The sequence below is a fragment of the Rhinolophus sinicus genome, linkage group LG05 (assembly GCF_036562045.2).
Source record: "Rhinolophus sinicus isolate RSC01 linkage group LG05, ASM3656204v1, whole genome shotgun sequence".
Taxonomy (NCBI): Eukaryota; Metazoa; Chordata; class Mammalia; order Chiroptera; family Rhinolophidae; genus Rhinolophus; species Rhinolophus sinicus.
The window spans coordinates 176,896,665-176,913,547 of NC_133755.1; positions in this window are offsets into that span (position 1 = coordinate 176,896,665).

Consider the following 16,883-nt stretch of genomic DNA (forward strand, 5'->3'; position numbering starts at 1 on the left):
TATTGATGTAGTGATACAGGAGCTGCCTGCAGTTTCTGGGTGTGGGCCGGGGTCGTGTCTCCTGGAGCCGAAGAATGGACGCACGGACCAGGGAGGGGCAAGGAGTTTTAAAAAGAGGATAGTTTATTAGAGGCAGGAGAAGAGGTTGCAGCTCCCGAGCGGGAGGGGTCCCGAAACTTGGAAACTGAGGCAAAAGCTCTAACTTTTATACCTTCCCCTGCCTGCTGGGGGCAGGGGCTGGCACCTTACAACGGAATTCATCCATCAGGTCTGTCCTGTTTGTCACCCTAAAGGGATTAACGAACCCACTCCTATCTATCAGATCTGCTCCTTTGTCCGGCCAGAAGGGATTTGAGATTATCTATTAACCTCAAGGCGCATTCTCATGTCCCTGTCCTGGAGTGAAGGAGACATTCCAGGACCTGGAGTTTCAGGATATGGCTGCTTTTTGTTTGTTCTACCAGGGACCCCACTGTCTACCTAGCAACATGCTAACTAACCTGCCTCAATACCTTTGCATGTGAGAAAATTCTGCCCACTTGTAGGCACCATTTACCTAGTATTTTCACCCTTATCGCCATAGCCACTTGCAATGAAATCATTTTCAAGGTGTTTGGCTTGACAGTCCATCCCTGTACATTGTGTGCTGTTTATTAACAGTTTTGACAAGTCTTAGAGTGAAGAAAGGATTCTTTCCTGCTTGTTGAAATCCGCTGGGCTGCGGTTTTCCACCTTTTCAGGGCAGCTCTGTGCCCGCGGCTGTGCCAAGTGGTCCTGACCCCTCTGCTCACTTCTGAGTCTCGTGTTCTTCCTGGTGGTCACTTCACTTCTTCTCAGTTCCTCTAACGGCACCGACGTCCCTCACTACAAACTCAGCCGTCAACATGTGGCAATGGGGAAAAATGAGGAAGTCAGTCCCATATTAAGAAAAGTGCCATTTCCCTTTGGATGTGTAATTCTAAAATTTTTTGAACCTTTAAGTGAGATTTTAGTATTGTGAGGGGTTATATTTTTTTCTCGTGTAGGGGATCATGTCTTTAGATTTATTATGAAATATAATAAGAAATAAACATATAAACATTCATTTCAGTAATAACTCTTTTGAAAAGCAGAATAATGGGTTATATGTTTGTTAATGGTGTGGTAACTTTGGACATCTGAAAAGGAAGAAGTGATTAAAATGCAAATGCTATAAATTATATTGAATTAAAAATTCCCTCTCATATAGTTTCTTTTTCTTCTTTTCTCCTTCTTTTTCCTCTTTTTTTTCTTCTTTTTTGACACTAAGAGTCAGATTTAGGGCATCGTCCTGAAACTTCAAAATCTCTGTCAGGTTCATTACTAACAATCAACAGAATACAATTTACATCATCTTAAAAAAACACATTGCACAAAGGTTAAACTGTAGAAACTGTTACATCGACAGGTTAGCATTTCCACTCATTTGTAATTCTTCCATCAACCTACCATGCCCTACTTTAGTGAGGAATGGAGGTGCCACGCTGTCTAGGATCGGAAATTAGTAAATATGGCAAAAAAAGAGTGAGTTAGGGCTCTGTCATTTTTTAAAGCAGAAGTGTCTTGGGACTCTTCTTATAGACTGGACTGCTGATGGGAAAACCAAGAGGGAAGTGCCATTCTTGTTGCACCTGGGAGATTTTGACGGTCCTCATTTACTTAATAGGTAAGTTTTGTAACTGATGGAAAGCCACCATGAGCACCTGGTCCCAGTGGCTGACTGAGGAGATGGTCTCCGAGCCTTAGTGCTGCCCTGGCTGGCACGTGGCTCCCACTGGGGAACAGAGCGGTGAGGACAGGCCCTGAGCCACTGCTTGTAAAATCTCAGCGTAAGTTTGATTGCAATTTCCTGAACAATAGTAAAAGCATTTGTAAATACAGTATGAAATTTGGAGGTAGTCATATATATATATATATATATATATATAAACACATACCGTGTTTCCCTGAAAATAAGACCTAGCCGGACAACCAGCTGTAATGTGTCTTTTGGAGCAAAAATTAATATAAGACCCAGTCTTACTTTACTATAAGACCAGGTCTTATATAATAATATCAAATAATATAATACTGGGTCTTATATTAATTTTTGCTGCAAAAGACGCATTAGAGCTGATTTTCCGGCAAGGTCTTATTTTCGGGAAACACGGTATATACACATATATGTATATATATATATATATATATATATATATATATACATGCACACATATATATACATATATATGATGGAAGCAGTTTTACTCTTTCCATAGCGTTACTTCCTACAAATTCTTTTGAAAAGCAAGTTCTTATCCTGCATGGTGAAAGTTTTCAGAACATGGAAAGGAACGTAAATAGCTTTGTAGGGAAGCAGAAATAGACAAGACAGGCCATCAGGTTGAAGAAACGCTCACCCGTAAAGGTGCTTCTCACACCAGGGTATTTATTACTTTAGTTCCTGGTCACAATCGATGCTTCTCCCAAGAACTGGTTTTGTTTTTACTGTGGCTAGTGTCTAAAGTCAATAAACTCTGTGACAGGGACTGATTTCAGTGCTGGCTGTGTTTCCAGAGTGTTTCTGGGAGCAGCAGGTTTCTTCCTGCACCTCTAGGCTGGCTCAGGAACTCCCCTACATGGAGTCTCAGTTGCTACTTCAGTGCTGACTATGGTGACAGACTTCTACGTCACTCACCCATGTTTTCCAGATTGCCGTGTGGTGTTACCCAAATTGGCTGTGGGAACCCCAACTCGACAACCAGTCTCTTCATTCCAAGCTCACTTTCCCTTTCCCTCCCTTGGACCACCCAGTGACCCAGAGCCCCACACTCCTTAACTAACTCTAATTAACTAATTCCCACATAAAGGGTTATTTTCCCAAAGACGTCATGATCTCCTCAAGGAGTTCTATATCACCCCAGTGCAGGGCTACCTAATGATTAATTATTACATGATCTTCTAGAAAGTTCTGCAAGTTACACATAAAAGAAATTAAAAAGGAATCCAGCCTTTTTTCTGATTATGCCTCCTCCTCCCTCCCCGACTAGTCATATGTTTCGGCCACAGTTTGTTGTCATTCCCTAAAAGTGTACCCCTGCATCTCCAGTTCTGTGAGAAGGCTGTCCCCTCCTCGTGGGGTGCTGTTCACCACCACATCTGTGGTTCAGAACCCTACCCTCTCCACCCTCTGAATTCAGCTGCAGTCCCATCTGCTCTAAGAAGCATCCCAGGGGTTGCCATTTGAGCTCAGTTGGTTAGAGCGCGGTGCTCTTAACAACAAGGTTGCCAGTTCGATCCCCACATGGGCCAGTGTGAGCTGTGCCCTCCACAACTAGATTGAAGCAACTACTTGACTTGGAGCTGATGGGTCCTGGAAAAATACACTTAAAATAAATTTTAAAAGTTTAAAAGAAGCGTTCTACAGAATCTTGAACTAAACTTCCTTCCCTGGTTTTGCAGTAGCAGCGCACCCCGAGCTTCCAAGAGGCAGGGGCCACTTCTCAGCTTTCATCCTCACAAGAGCTTCGCGCAGCACTTTGCACAGAGTAGGTCTTTACTCTACTTGATTTTCCTCACTAAATTTGTGTTATTAAATGAAATCTCGCTGTATGTTTATTGGGATTGAAATGTGTTATCGAGCCTTCTGACTGTCTTTGCTTCGTCAAGAAATACCTTCTCTTTGTGGTGACTGTCCATTGGGGTGTGACTGATGGTGAGGAGGGCCTGTGCCTGGGAGCCTTGCCCACGTGGTCAGCAGGCTTACGTCAATGCCGGTGCTTTAGAATTAGGCTCTTGGACTCTCCAGCTTTGCGTGAAGTAAGGAGACCTCACCTGACACAGGTTTGAAACAATAGGTCTCAGCATCATGGGTCCTGGACGGCGACTTCTGTCAGTGAACTGGAAGTCCAACCACGACTGACTGTCTCCCCATCTCCCCATCTCCAGCTCCATCTGCCCGCCGGGGGGTTGGGACATCTGACTGTCCCATGTTCCACGCTGTGTGCAGGCTGAGGAGGCCTGGAAACCAGGGCTTAGAATAAAGGACCAAGGGGACAGAGGAGTCACCCATGGCCCAAGGCTTGGCTTTTCTCTGCCGAGAACTCCCTGACCAGTCCTCCAGTCAGACGGGGCCAAACTCTCACTTTAGATGAGGGCATGGGGTTCAGTAATCTGCCAAGTCCCTTTCATATGGTGACTTGGGTTATAGTGAATTAGCAGCAAAACTCTTTGCCTACCTCTCTGCTAAGAAACTTTGAGGAAAGTCTGTAGGTGTGTGGGGTAGGGCTGGACGGGACCTTCTGACCACTCCCAGCCTGGGGGCTCATAGAGGCTGCACAGGGCAGAGGGCAGGTGGGGACTCAGTCTGGGCTAGAGTAATTCCAGTCCACGTCCTTGAAGCTCATTTCTTTTTTCCTGGCAGGAAAAGGGCTTGTCTTCTAGCCAAGTTTTAACTCATGCCATTGCATGAGGGTTACCTGCACTTCTCGCTGGTTTGCTGGGACCACAGCATCCCTGACACATTGCAGAGTGTCTCGGAGAGTGATTCCCTGTTCCCACAAACCCCTGCATTTTTGCAGCAGACACACATATTTTAAATCTGCCTCTCAGATCTTTGTGATAATTAATTTATCTTTGTATTAGAAGACAAAATAGCCCCTGTATAAAATAATATTTGAAGAACTCTGTTTTCAGAAAGCTGGCTTGAAAACTAGAAAGGCTAGAACAAAATGTTCTTTTTAAACTGCCTTCCCCACTTATTGAGATTAAGATGAAGAATTCGAAATAAAACATCCTGAGATTAAGTGATTAGAATCTGTAAATTGCTGATGATACAATTACCACAGAGTCGTGGGCAATGCTCCAACCTACTCACATAGATCACTTTAAGGACTAAAGAATCTTTCTCTTCTGGTGATATTTTGGCCCCAAAATTTGCACACAGAAAGCACAATGTCAAAAAGAAATCCTGAACGTCAGTAAACTATAACATAATTCAGCAGATTATTTTTAAAGAGAAAATTATGAAAGCTGCAATTCTTTGACGGTCTACAAAATTCATATGTAGCATTTATTAAAAAACCTGAACAAAAAAAGCAGAAACTATGGAAAAATGTTTAGTTAGGCCCGTGCTTTTAAAATGCCTTTTAAAGTGCTATTTATTCTAGTTTAATTTTTAAAAATCTTACTTAGTGCTTTTTTCATTTGTCATATGAAAAAAATTATGCAAGGCTTTTACCTCCCCGTTTCAATTTTAAAAAAGTATTTGTCATTTTGAATGTGTGTGGTCCCTTTCTCAGATACTGTGTCTTATTTTGTGTCTCCTGAGAAAACACTCCTAGGAATGGCCTCTGAGGGTGGCTCTGCCTCCCAGGGGCTGGGCGCTCAGGGTGGTTTGGCTGTAGATGGGCAGTGAGGCCTGCATCCACACAGCTCCCACTGAGAGATGGGGCAGGGCAGTCTCCATCCAAACTCCAGCCTGGCCTGAACGGGCTTGTCGGTAATTGGGAACTATGCTCATTGGGTGGCTTGATCCTTCTCATTTGCACTTTCGAGTTCAGGTTCAACTAACAACCACTTAGCACGTTCCTCACCCCTCAGTGGCTGGTACTGTTGAGTGCTTTCTTTTCTTGGTAGTGGGGGTTTTCCTGATGTATTACTCCAGACTGGTTCTGATTTAGGCCCCAGGACCAATCCCAGGGTACGGTGTAGAACTTCTATGATCTTCCATGAGACAAGACTTTGGACCAGAGGGTAAGGTAAAGACAGGACGATTCTGGGAGGCCTGATACAGGCTTCCATAGAACAAAAGAATGAGTGAAAATAAACCGAGAGAGAGTGAGGACAAATGTATGCTGGGCCATGCAAGAATGTCTCGTCATCTGTAAGAGAGTTGATATTCACAGTTGCTGAGCCCTCCCTTTCTGGGGTCGGGTGGGAGGCACCAGGCCCTGTGGTGTTTTTCGTACCCACTACTCCTGAGCTCTTCCTTCAGGAAAAAGAATCACAAGATTTTTCCTCCTGCCTTTGGGTTATAAAACATTATGCCAAATGCTAGGAATCACGAGACATACACATATTCAAAATTCTTGTACCTTTCCTAAATTTCACATCTGTTGACTGCAAAACTGAGCCCAAATGCCATTTGTCTGAGCTGCGTTCTTTGTGAGATTGCCAGTAAATCACAAAGGGCAACTATTTTTCATATCTGTATCCCAGTGGTGCTCAGACTTAAGCAAGTAGAGCCTCACCTGGAGGGCTCATTAAAGCACAGATGTGGGCCTCACCCCAGAGCTTGAGTGAGTAGGTCTGGAGAAGCCTAGCAATGTGCAGTCCTGACAAGTTCCCAGGGGAAGCTGAGGCAGCCGCTCTGGGACTGCATCTGGAGAAACTACTGCCCAAGTGCCATGAAAAGTAAAATGCGCATTTTACTCCCGCTTCCCGGCATTGGAGAGGCTTACGTAAGGACAGTCCTGGAATCCCTGGGTTATTCCACAATTCCAGCACTTGGATGGCTTCCATGCATGTGTCTTGCCCCTGAAATGAGCCTGTTGGCCCTGACAATGGAGACATTTACTCTGACAGCCTGAGACGCGCCGGAGCCACAGGAGGATGTTCACAAATGCCCGTTTTTAAGAGTAAAATGACAGGTGCCCCAGTCACAGGTTCTACTCTGCTTTTCTCAGGTATTGGGACACATCTCTGCTCCTGACTGCCCGGCACTGTCTTCCCAGATGACGAGTCGGGGCTACTCCAAAGGAGGTGTGCAAGCTTTCGGGTTCACAATAACCCCAGGAAGCTTCGCTGCTAGCCACGAGAGACAGGGCTCAACGCACTGAGGGTCCCACGATCTAATGAAACAAATGCTTTGCCCATTTTACTTTTTCTTTTTTCAAATACATGTGGTATTCCCCTGTTGATGACTCACTTCCACTGGCCCTGGGTTGAGGAAACCAAATGGACCACAAGTTATACTCGCTTGCTCTGAACCAGAGTTGTCTGTTTACCCACCGGTGTCTGTTCCTCATTAAGAATTTGTTCTTCACAAATGACCTTCCTGCAAATCCCTAAACACTTGAAGGCAAGGTTTCTTTATTATCATCTACTAGAATATGCTGTGTGTGCGTGTGTACACTCATGTGTATGCAATGTTATCCTTTCCCTTATATCACAGATGACCAGGTGGGTAGAATCAATAAGTGCTAGTTGAATCTTTCTCACCTAATGAGAAAAGGCAGTTTCAAATGTAAATACCCGTCTTTTGCACACTTTGCTGCACACAGGCTCCCCTGGGGAGCTTTTGAAAATCCCCAATACCCAGGCCACATCCTATACCAGTGAAATTGTAATTTCCGGAAATGGATTCCAAACACCAGTATATTTTCAAACTCCACAGAGAATTTCAATATGCAGCCCAACTTGAGAGTTAATCATCTCAGCAATGGCTTTCTGGGTAAACATCTGTTAATTCTACAACTATAGGCACTGGGCAATCTTAGAAACAGCAGGTCCTTCTTGAGGGGGTGGGAGGCTGGGCCTCAGTCTCCCTACACATGAGCACAACCTCACGAGAACCACTTTGCTGACTCACCCCTTTTTGCTCACAAAGTGAGAAAGTTGGAGTGACTTTGGCTCTGCAGCTATCCTGTGGTTGATTAAATGTGGCCATGAATTTTTTGCTCCCATCAAGACACAGAGTCTACTTCCCCACTTTTTGAAGCTGGTCTGGTTTCATGACTTGCTTTGACCAGTAGAATGTAGCAAAAGGGATGTTGTGTGAGTTGTGGAGCCCGGGCCCCCAGTGGCCTGGAAGCTTCCACCTTTGCTCTCTTGAACGCACCCCTGCAACGGCCGCGTGGGAAGCCAGTCTTGCCTCCTAGAGGCTGAGAGGCCACGTGGAGGAGAGGCCAGGCGCGGCACACCCTCCTTGAGCTCCGTGACTCCAGCTGAATGTTGTCACCTGAGAGACCCCAGGCGAAAGCAGCAGAGGGGCTGCTCACCCAGTAGAATCACATAAATCAGAGATTGCTGCTGTTTTAAGAGGCTGAGTTTTGGGCTGGTTGTTATGCAGGAATAGGTAGGTGCCTGAAACAAACGGTGACTCCATAATTGTTCTCATGACTTCTGTACATGTGCCACGAGGACAGCCTTGCATGGCACTGCAAGTACTGATTGTAAAAAGCACCCATCTAATTTCTTTCAGGGGGAGTCTTTATTTTTAAAGCCTCATGAGCTATTGATACAGTGCATCCCACAGTGAGCACCTCATGCATTTTTTCAGTGTGTTTGTGATAATGAAGTTTAAAGTAGAATGTAGAGATGTATAATAAAGGTCATCAGTGGTAGATGGTAAAAAAGGAACAACCCAGCACCTGTGGATACAAATTATATATAAGGGAATTTTCTGATGCAGAATCGAAGGGTAGAATCTCCAAAACTTTGAGTAGGACATTTAAAAATTCCAGGAAAGCATGACTTCCTCTGGGGGCCCAAGGAATTGAGCTGGGCTACTTCTATACATTTAGTCAGATATTATTTGTACTCACTCAGGCAATGAATAGTTTTTGAGTCTGTATGATGGGCTTTACCGGGTGCTGAGGATACTGCAAAAGGACATGGTTCCCAAACTCAGGGAGCGTGTATTGTGTTCCTGTCCTGTCATTTCAGTTGTCCAAGTTATTAGCTGATGACTGCATGCATACCTCAGTGCTGATGGTGGGGATTTCTTGTGAACCGTTCTGTGGTTCCTCAGTGTGAAGGAGGGGAGCCAATGTTCCCACAAGGGTTGTATGGATCCAAGAATGGATGAGGGTGAAGTGGGTCCTTTCTCCAACAGCCTGAAAGTGGCTTCTACTGGGCAGCATGTGACTCAACATCTACACTTATTTGAAGGCTTTGCTTTTTAACTGACCATTCAAATTCTATCTTCTCAGATCACACACACACACACACACACACACACACACACACACACACACACACACACTGACTAGGGCCACTATAACACACTACCACCAACTGGGAGACTTAAACAACAGAATTTTAGTTTTCATAGTTCTGAGGCTAGACGTCCAGGGTCAAGGTGTCTGCAGGTTTGGTTCATCCAGAGGCCTCTCTCTCTGTGACTTGCAGATGGTCACCGTCTCACTGTGTCCACACATGGTCTTTCCCCTGTGTGTGTGCATCCCTGGCGTGTCTCTATGTGTCCTAATCTCCTCTTCTTATGAGGACACCAGTCAGATTGGATTAGAGCCCATCCTAGTGGCCTCATTTTAACTTAAATATTTCATACAAGGCCTCTCAAAATATAGTCACATTTTAAGGTACTGTGAAAAAAAAAAAAAAAAAAAATATATATATATATATATATATATATACTTTTTTTTTTTTAATTTTCCATTGACTGGAAGTATGACTGTGTTTCTCTGTCAAGGGATCAGTAGCTCTCTATGCCTTAAACCCTACAGAGAGGAAAGCAGGTGGCCTTGCACATACTCAGATCAATCACTGGAGATCAAGACCAGGGAAGCTGCTGGAAGTTCGGGGCGTGGCGTAGCCCAACTCATCCCACACCCCACGGGGCTTCTCCCAGCCAGCCCTGCACTATCAGGAGAGACACCAGCTCATGCAAGCTCATTGGGACACAGACCTCACCTTCTTGGGTGAGGTTGCTCAAGTTCCTATTCAGAAATAATTGTCAAAGAGGAAATTACATGTTTTTGGCGGCTTTCTTCTTCCTTCTCAGTATAAAACTCTTCTTAATGTGATAGGAAGACCTGACTTCCTGAAACGAAAGTCACTTAGTTACCATTTTCTTTAATTGGAAGCGTTTCAGATAAAAAGCCAAGTCAGATAGACATATGTATGTAAAACGTTTCTTAACTGAAGGGGAATTCTGCAGATAACTAGGAAATCTGAGAGCAGGATTGAGAATGTTTGCTTAAATCCAACAAGATGTATTCATTTACAAACTCAACAGACTGTGTTAGAGAATCGAGTCAACACTCATGTCTGAGGAACCTTTTCCCAAATGAGTCCAAGAGACCTTTGCTCAACTTCCACGGTGGAGTGCTTTTGAAGGCAGCCGGAGGAGAGACTTCCCACAGCCTCCCTCACGAAGCGCTGGAGCCATCACGGCAGGAGGTGCCGCCCTCCCACTGGCCGTGGGAGGAGAGAAGACAAGGTTTCAAAAAGGAAATATGAAAAGCCTACCCAGGAACAAACAGCGAGACAATGTTACATCCAATCCTAAAACTGGAATTGTCAACAAAAATGGCTGGATAAAAACATCAGCTCCCATAGACATTGAATTCCCACGGGCAGCAGTCACCACGAGGAGATTGGGTGACAGCTGCCCATGTCCTGCAAGAGTCCCAAACAAGATGGACATTTTCTTCCTGTGGGTTTTAATTTTGCTTCCTGCATACTTTCGTTTGTTTGATTGTTAGTTTGTTTTAGTCATGATGGGGTTAAAAAACATGAAAGAAGGACGACTCGGAGAACTTGCCCAGTATTTCAGCAAAGAGCCCTGGACATAAAGACTTACAAGTTTTACTCCAAGCCCATTAAATATGTAAAATATGTAAATATTTCCTGTACTGCTTTTTCTCAATAGATAAATTATTTTTCTCCCCACCAAAAGAGCCATATCTGGGGCATGCCATCACACAGAAGCCCCGAGTCTCTTCTGAGGCAGTGAAGGGACCTGTGTGGCATGGGTGTGACTGTCAAAAGCAGAAGATCTCCAAATGTCTTCCCAGGATGCCTGCCTGGGGTCCCTCAACAGGTCTCTGGTGTTCTCTTGCTAAGAAGAATGGAGGTCCTTTTCTGATTCACAGACAAATTTACGTTGAGAGCTATAACTTCCTTCGTTCTAAGTTTCCCCCCGCCCCCAATTTATTACGAATTTGCCATTAATACTTGTCTATATTGGAATCTACTCTGTGATACTAGTATTTAATTTGGTACAGTCAACATATTAACATTTCATAGTGATCAAAACCCTTTCTGGTGACTTTCAGGCACCTTTGACAGAAAGAAAACTTTCTCCAAGAAGAATTAATTTCCCCTTCTGAAATCTCCAGTCCTCTGTGTCCTTTATTGAGTGTGGAGATCGAGGTTGTGTGTCCTAGGATAGCAGTGCTTTGTTCTGCTCGATGCTGCCTAAACGTTAGAACCCTCGGGGGCTTTCGGTGCTCCCAGAGCCCTGGTGGGGCCAGGACAATTTCGCTGGAATATTTGGACTCAGGCATGCTATTTTTAAGAGGTCTGAGGAGTTTCAATGTGAAGCCAAAGCTGAGAACCACGCTTAGAGTCTACTCTAGTCCTCACATGCAAAGAAAGGTTTTGATTAAAAAATAAGGCCAAAGCTTTCTTTTAATTGGAAAAAAAGTAAACTTTTTCATATTTTCATAACTCAAAAGCTACCAAAGGGTTTTTTTTTCCCCCCCTGGAACTTTCCATTAATAAAAAAACAAAACAAATTTATACTGAGAATAGTAATGAGAAAATTCAGCCCAAAGTAGAATTTTCCAGAAAGTTATGGGCAACTGACACAAAAACAAAGCCTATCATTGAAAAAAATGCTTTTCCAGGAATTTTCTTTTAAATCTGCTTGCAGTGAATGTCTCAGTTCAAAGATGGATAAACAGCACTTGCCAAAAAGCCCCACCTCAGCTGCTGCTGAGAAGCTCGGTATAGACGATGGAAATGCCCACGACAGAGTTAACTCAGTCTGACTCAATGTGGGTTTTAAAGAAGAAATTGACAAAATTTTAACAGTAAGAGCACAAGTGGATAACAAAATGACTAGCAGCTAAATGACTAGTTGAAAAAGGTTGTCTTGACAGCTAGGCCTGATGGCTCCTCTTGCAAACACCTCTTTCTAAAGACTGTATCACCCCTTTCTTGTGGTGGTCACAGAACTGTGTCTCCAGTTAATTAGACAATGTTATGTTCTGCATAGTCCTGAACAGCTCTGGAGAGGGTGGAAAAAGTGGCTGAAATGTATCAGGTACTGGTCCTGCCCGAGTAATTGTTAATCCATCAAGTAATTGTTGATCCTTTGCTTTACTTTGACCTGGCACCAAACTTCGACCTCACTTATTTTGAAGGCAACCGCTTCCCATTAGCTCTGGGATAAAGTAGAAATCCCTCAGGCTGACATGTCAGCCCATTTGTGATGCGGTCCCATGTGCCTTTCCACCCACTGTGCATTCCACTGGGCCGGTGTTCCCAAAACCTTTCTAGTGAAGAGACTCAATGACAAATGAGAGTCCGAGATAGTCTCCCAAACTGGTTTTGCTTTTCTCCCATGGCCGGGCTCTTCCTGTAGGCTGAGCTCCCTGTCAAGCGTTTCATAGACTTTATCCAAGAAGCTCCTTATCACAAATCGGAGAGGTGGGAATAATTACTCCCTTTTCCTTGAAATCTCATGGACTGTTGTAGTCACTCCCTTAGACACCAGGGAGTCTTCTTTTCTTAATAAAAATAATTCCTTTCACCCTCAAAGTACCTGGTGAAGACGCAGGGAGACGCTTGTTCCCTGGGTCACGCTGGTTTCCATGGATACTTTTGACTGAGCATGACGTTTGTAAGGGATTGGAGCAGAGTAATTCAGGGCGAGGCAAAGCGTGAACTGCTCTGTAGGAATGGAGTCGAGGCGTTCCTCATGTGACATTTCTGTCATGTGGCTGAACTCAGTATTGGCTCATGTCAGTGACAGCGGAGTCATGATGGGGGTAACTTACTGAATTGCAAGGAAGGGACCCTCATGCAAAATGCGGTTCACCCCTTCTGGTGGCATGGTTGGCATCTCCCGTATGTGAATGCTGTGCGTCTGGACTTTTGCTTCTCTTGTCCCTATACTAGAATGCTCTTTTCCATGGCTCTCCAAAGGCCCAAGCTGCCTCTCCCTGCAAGGCCCAGCTCAGATGCTACCCATTGCTCACCTCCAACTCCTCCCATTTTTTCCAATTGAGATAAACTGCCTGTAGTGGGTAAAATTGTGTCCCCCACCCCAAAAGTTCTAACCCCCAGGGCCTGTGAAGGTGACCTCATTTGGAAATAGTCTTTGCAAATGTGAGTAAGCTAAGGATTTTGAGACGAGAGCATCCCAGATTAGGAAGTCCTTATGATGGGTGTCCTTATAAGAGATGGAAGACACACAGAGGGGAGGCCATGTGAAGATGGAGGCAGAGGTTGGATTTGTGTGTTAACAAGTCAGAGCACCAAGGATCCCTGGTACCACCAGAAGTTAGGAGAGCGGCCTGGGACAGGTTCTCCCTCAGAGCCTCCAGAAGGAACCACTCCTGCAGACACTGCAGTTTTGGACTTCTGGCCTTCAGAGTGGTGAGAAAATAAATATCTGTTGTTTCAAGACCCCAGGTTTGTGGTGATTGTTACTGCAGCCTCAGGAAGCGAATTTACTGCCTTTGTCTGGACTCTCCCATTATGCCATCTGATTTTCTCTTGAGACCCATCAGTTTTGACTCCATAGTTTACTTCTCACACATGTGTCTGTCCACCTTCTCGCAGACCTAGCTCCATTACCCTCAGGTCTCTTGTGATGCCTTCTGCAGGGCCGGGGCTGACAATACGTGCAGGGTGCTGCATGAGGGCATTGCAGCACAGGTCGATTGGTTCATGTCCCCGAAGAGCCTGGAACAACTTGAGGAAGGCTAGGCCTGGGGGTGGCGGCTCTTCCCTGCCACGATGGGGCCACCCCAATTCTGGCCCCATCCTGAGGCCTCTTTGTTGCCTCAAACTTTGGGGTGTCCTCATCTTTCTGGTATCCTGCAGGCAGCACTACTGAAGGGCCCCTTCCGCTCTGCTTCCCACTGTCCTCATTAGCATACTTTGCCCCCTTTTCAGATGATCTCTCCAAGGCCTGTCTTTACCAGGCTTGCAGCTAGTTAAGGTCGGGGGCCATAATTTATTTATCTTTGAATTACCTTAGCTCAGTGCTGAGGGCATAATGATGTTTAGTGAATATCTTGTGAAGCCCTTAAAGATTTGGTCTCCAGCTAGCTTTTTAGGATCATTTTGTCTTATCTATTTATTCTGCCTGCCATCACCCTCACCCCCGTCTAAAGTTTCCCACTGCCATCCGGTGATACCAATCTCTTGGTTATGTATTGAATTGCTCCCCTTCCCTGCCCCCTCAAATTTATATGTTGGAGTCCTTAATCCCCAGTTCTTCAGATTGTGGCCTTTTGGGGGAGATAATGTATTTACGGGGTAATCAAGTTAAAGTGAGGTCATCAGCTGGGCCCTAATCCAATATGACTGGTGTCCTTATGAGAAGAAGTTCGCACGCAGAGGGATGCACAGAGAGAAGCCCATCTGAAGACACGGGGAAGACTGCCGCCTACCAACCAAGGAGAGAGGCCAACTAAGGAGAGAACACGTCTTCCCTCAGCCCTCAGGAGGCACTAAGCCTGCCAACACCTTGATCTTGGACTTTGAACCTCCAGAACAGTGAGATAATAAGCCCCAGGCTGTGGTACTTGCTATGGTGGCCCAAGCTGACAAACGCGCCCTTGTGGTTGGTTCTCAGATCCCCCAGCCTCTCCCTTGAGCACTTGCATGTGGAGTTTCCTTTGCCTGGAATGTCCATCCATGTTACTGGTGTAAATAGCTCAGCTCTTGTTGAGCACTTCTAAGTGGCAGGCTCCGTGCTCACAGGCTGATGTGCATGACCTTATTTAATTCTCATAACAACACAGTATCTGCAAGTTGCTTTTCATAAAAAGAAGGGTTGCGTATTCTGGTTGGCCTGATCTGACACTGTAACTGGAATTCGTCTGGGTGAACCCAAAAGAGTAGTTACATGATTTTATAATACCCCAGTGACCTCATTGAAGGAACTGGTCAAAGGGCACGGTCATCCATGGGCACCCTACCCTGGCCCGGGGTGACACCAGAGGATCTGTCACCTGATATTGGATGGGGTGGGACTTCCGATATTGGTAAGAGAAAGAATTTTTTGTGATTTAGAGGAAGCCATTCTGGAAATAGAAAATCCATTTGTGACACCCAGTGAGTCTACCTCACGTGAGCCCAGGCATCTGTATTATCTCTGAAGGGAAGTGGACGACTGATATGTCAAATGCTTAGACCGGTGCCGGGCACATAGTAAGACCATGTAACTGCTGGCTGGTATTATTAGTATTATGCTAAGACTTCTCTGCCGGGGACTGTGTCACAAACATTAATTTTGGCTCCTACCTTGTGTATCAGAGCTGATTCTATGAAGTTTATGGGATCACAATTATCTACTGCAAAGATAAAGTATAAACCAGTTTTGTAGAATATTGCAGCAAGTAAAGGAAGGTGACACAATACCAGCCATTTCCTGCCTAAGCCACAAATTTGTGGCTACAGACTTTGCAAGACCTGGTTTCTTTACAGTGATGCTCAATGAACATCTCAGTTCTTCCGTGAGACCCCAAACTTCTCAGGTATAAACTGGACCTCTTCATGGATGCAGAGGGAACCCTGTTCTTGGCCCCTTCTTTTGCAGGCGTATATATCTGCTCTCCACCATAAAACTGTTGTCCACTCTTTGCCATTAAGTGGTTTGCCAGAACAATTTGAAGTAAGTAAGGAGATTGATGGCAAGTTTCCAAAGTCCCCCTTAAGAGACTGAGATCAGAAACTTTGCGGGACAATTCTAATCTTATCAGTCATCTTGGCAGTGCAGCTGGCTCCTCTTCACTGACCTGGATTTCCCCTCCAAGAAAAAACAAGTACCATGTCTCCCCAAAAATAAGACCCAGCTGGACAATCAGCTCTAATGCATCTTTGGAACAAAAATTAATATAAGACCGGTATCATATCATATCATATCATATCATATCATATCATATCATATCATACCCGGTCTTATAGTAAAATAAGACCAGGTCTTATATTAATTTTTTGCTTCAAAAGACACATTAGAGCTGATTGTCTGTCTAGGTCTTATTTTCGGGGAAACACGGTAGGAACACTGTTCCCATGGATCTCGAAATCAGACAGCGCCTGCCAGCCACGCAAGGGCACAGGTGAGTTTGGATGGGGAGGAGAAGAAGAAGGCTTCAGAGAAATCAGGAAAGAGAATGAAGGCTAATTTGATCCAACACATATTTTTGGAGTGCTATTAGGTGCCAGGCTCTGGGCCAACCACAAGGTGAGGGCTGGAGCTACCTAGTTCTGTGCGGAATGAAGATGGAAGGAGACCCAGCACTGCATGGTTATGTGCAATGCAAAGAATGATGAAGACAAAATGGACAGATATTTACATTGCCTTCTTGTCCCTCACTGAAGGAACAACTCCTGCACTTGTTGAGATTTTCATCCCTTTGGTATAACTGACATGGACAACCATTCCCAAAGCCAAGAAGGAACAATTGCAATAATGTTTGTGTGCATATCACCATCCTCCCAGCACTCTCTGTACATTGTCTTGCAATCTGTCAAGGGGATTCTAGAAGCATGATGTGTGTGATCAGGAAATAAATACCCCTGTTTCAACTCTGTTGTGAGTAGAAAGTTGCTCTGAATGTTCTCAGGAAAGATCGGAAGAGGGAGCAGCCCTTGTGCTAAACTTCCTAAGTGAAAGGCTCACTCATTGGGTTACATGCTCACAAATGTACTTTAGGGACCAGAAACACCACTGTTTGTATAATAAACCCTTTATAGGAAAATAAAACTCTTAGTTAGTCTCAGTCCTGGAATTGGTAGTGAATTACCAAAAGTCAATGGTTTCTCTTCCTTTTTCATCCTCGCTCTCCACCTACTTCTTTTATTTCTTTACAAGTAACTCATTGGGATGAAATACAGGAAAAACCAAACAGACTCTGCGGTCCTCCTCTGCTAATAATATTGCAGACCCTCCCTCATCAATT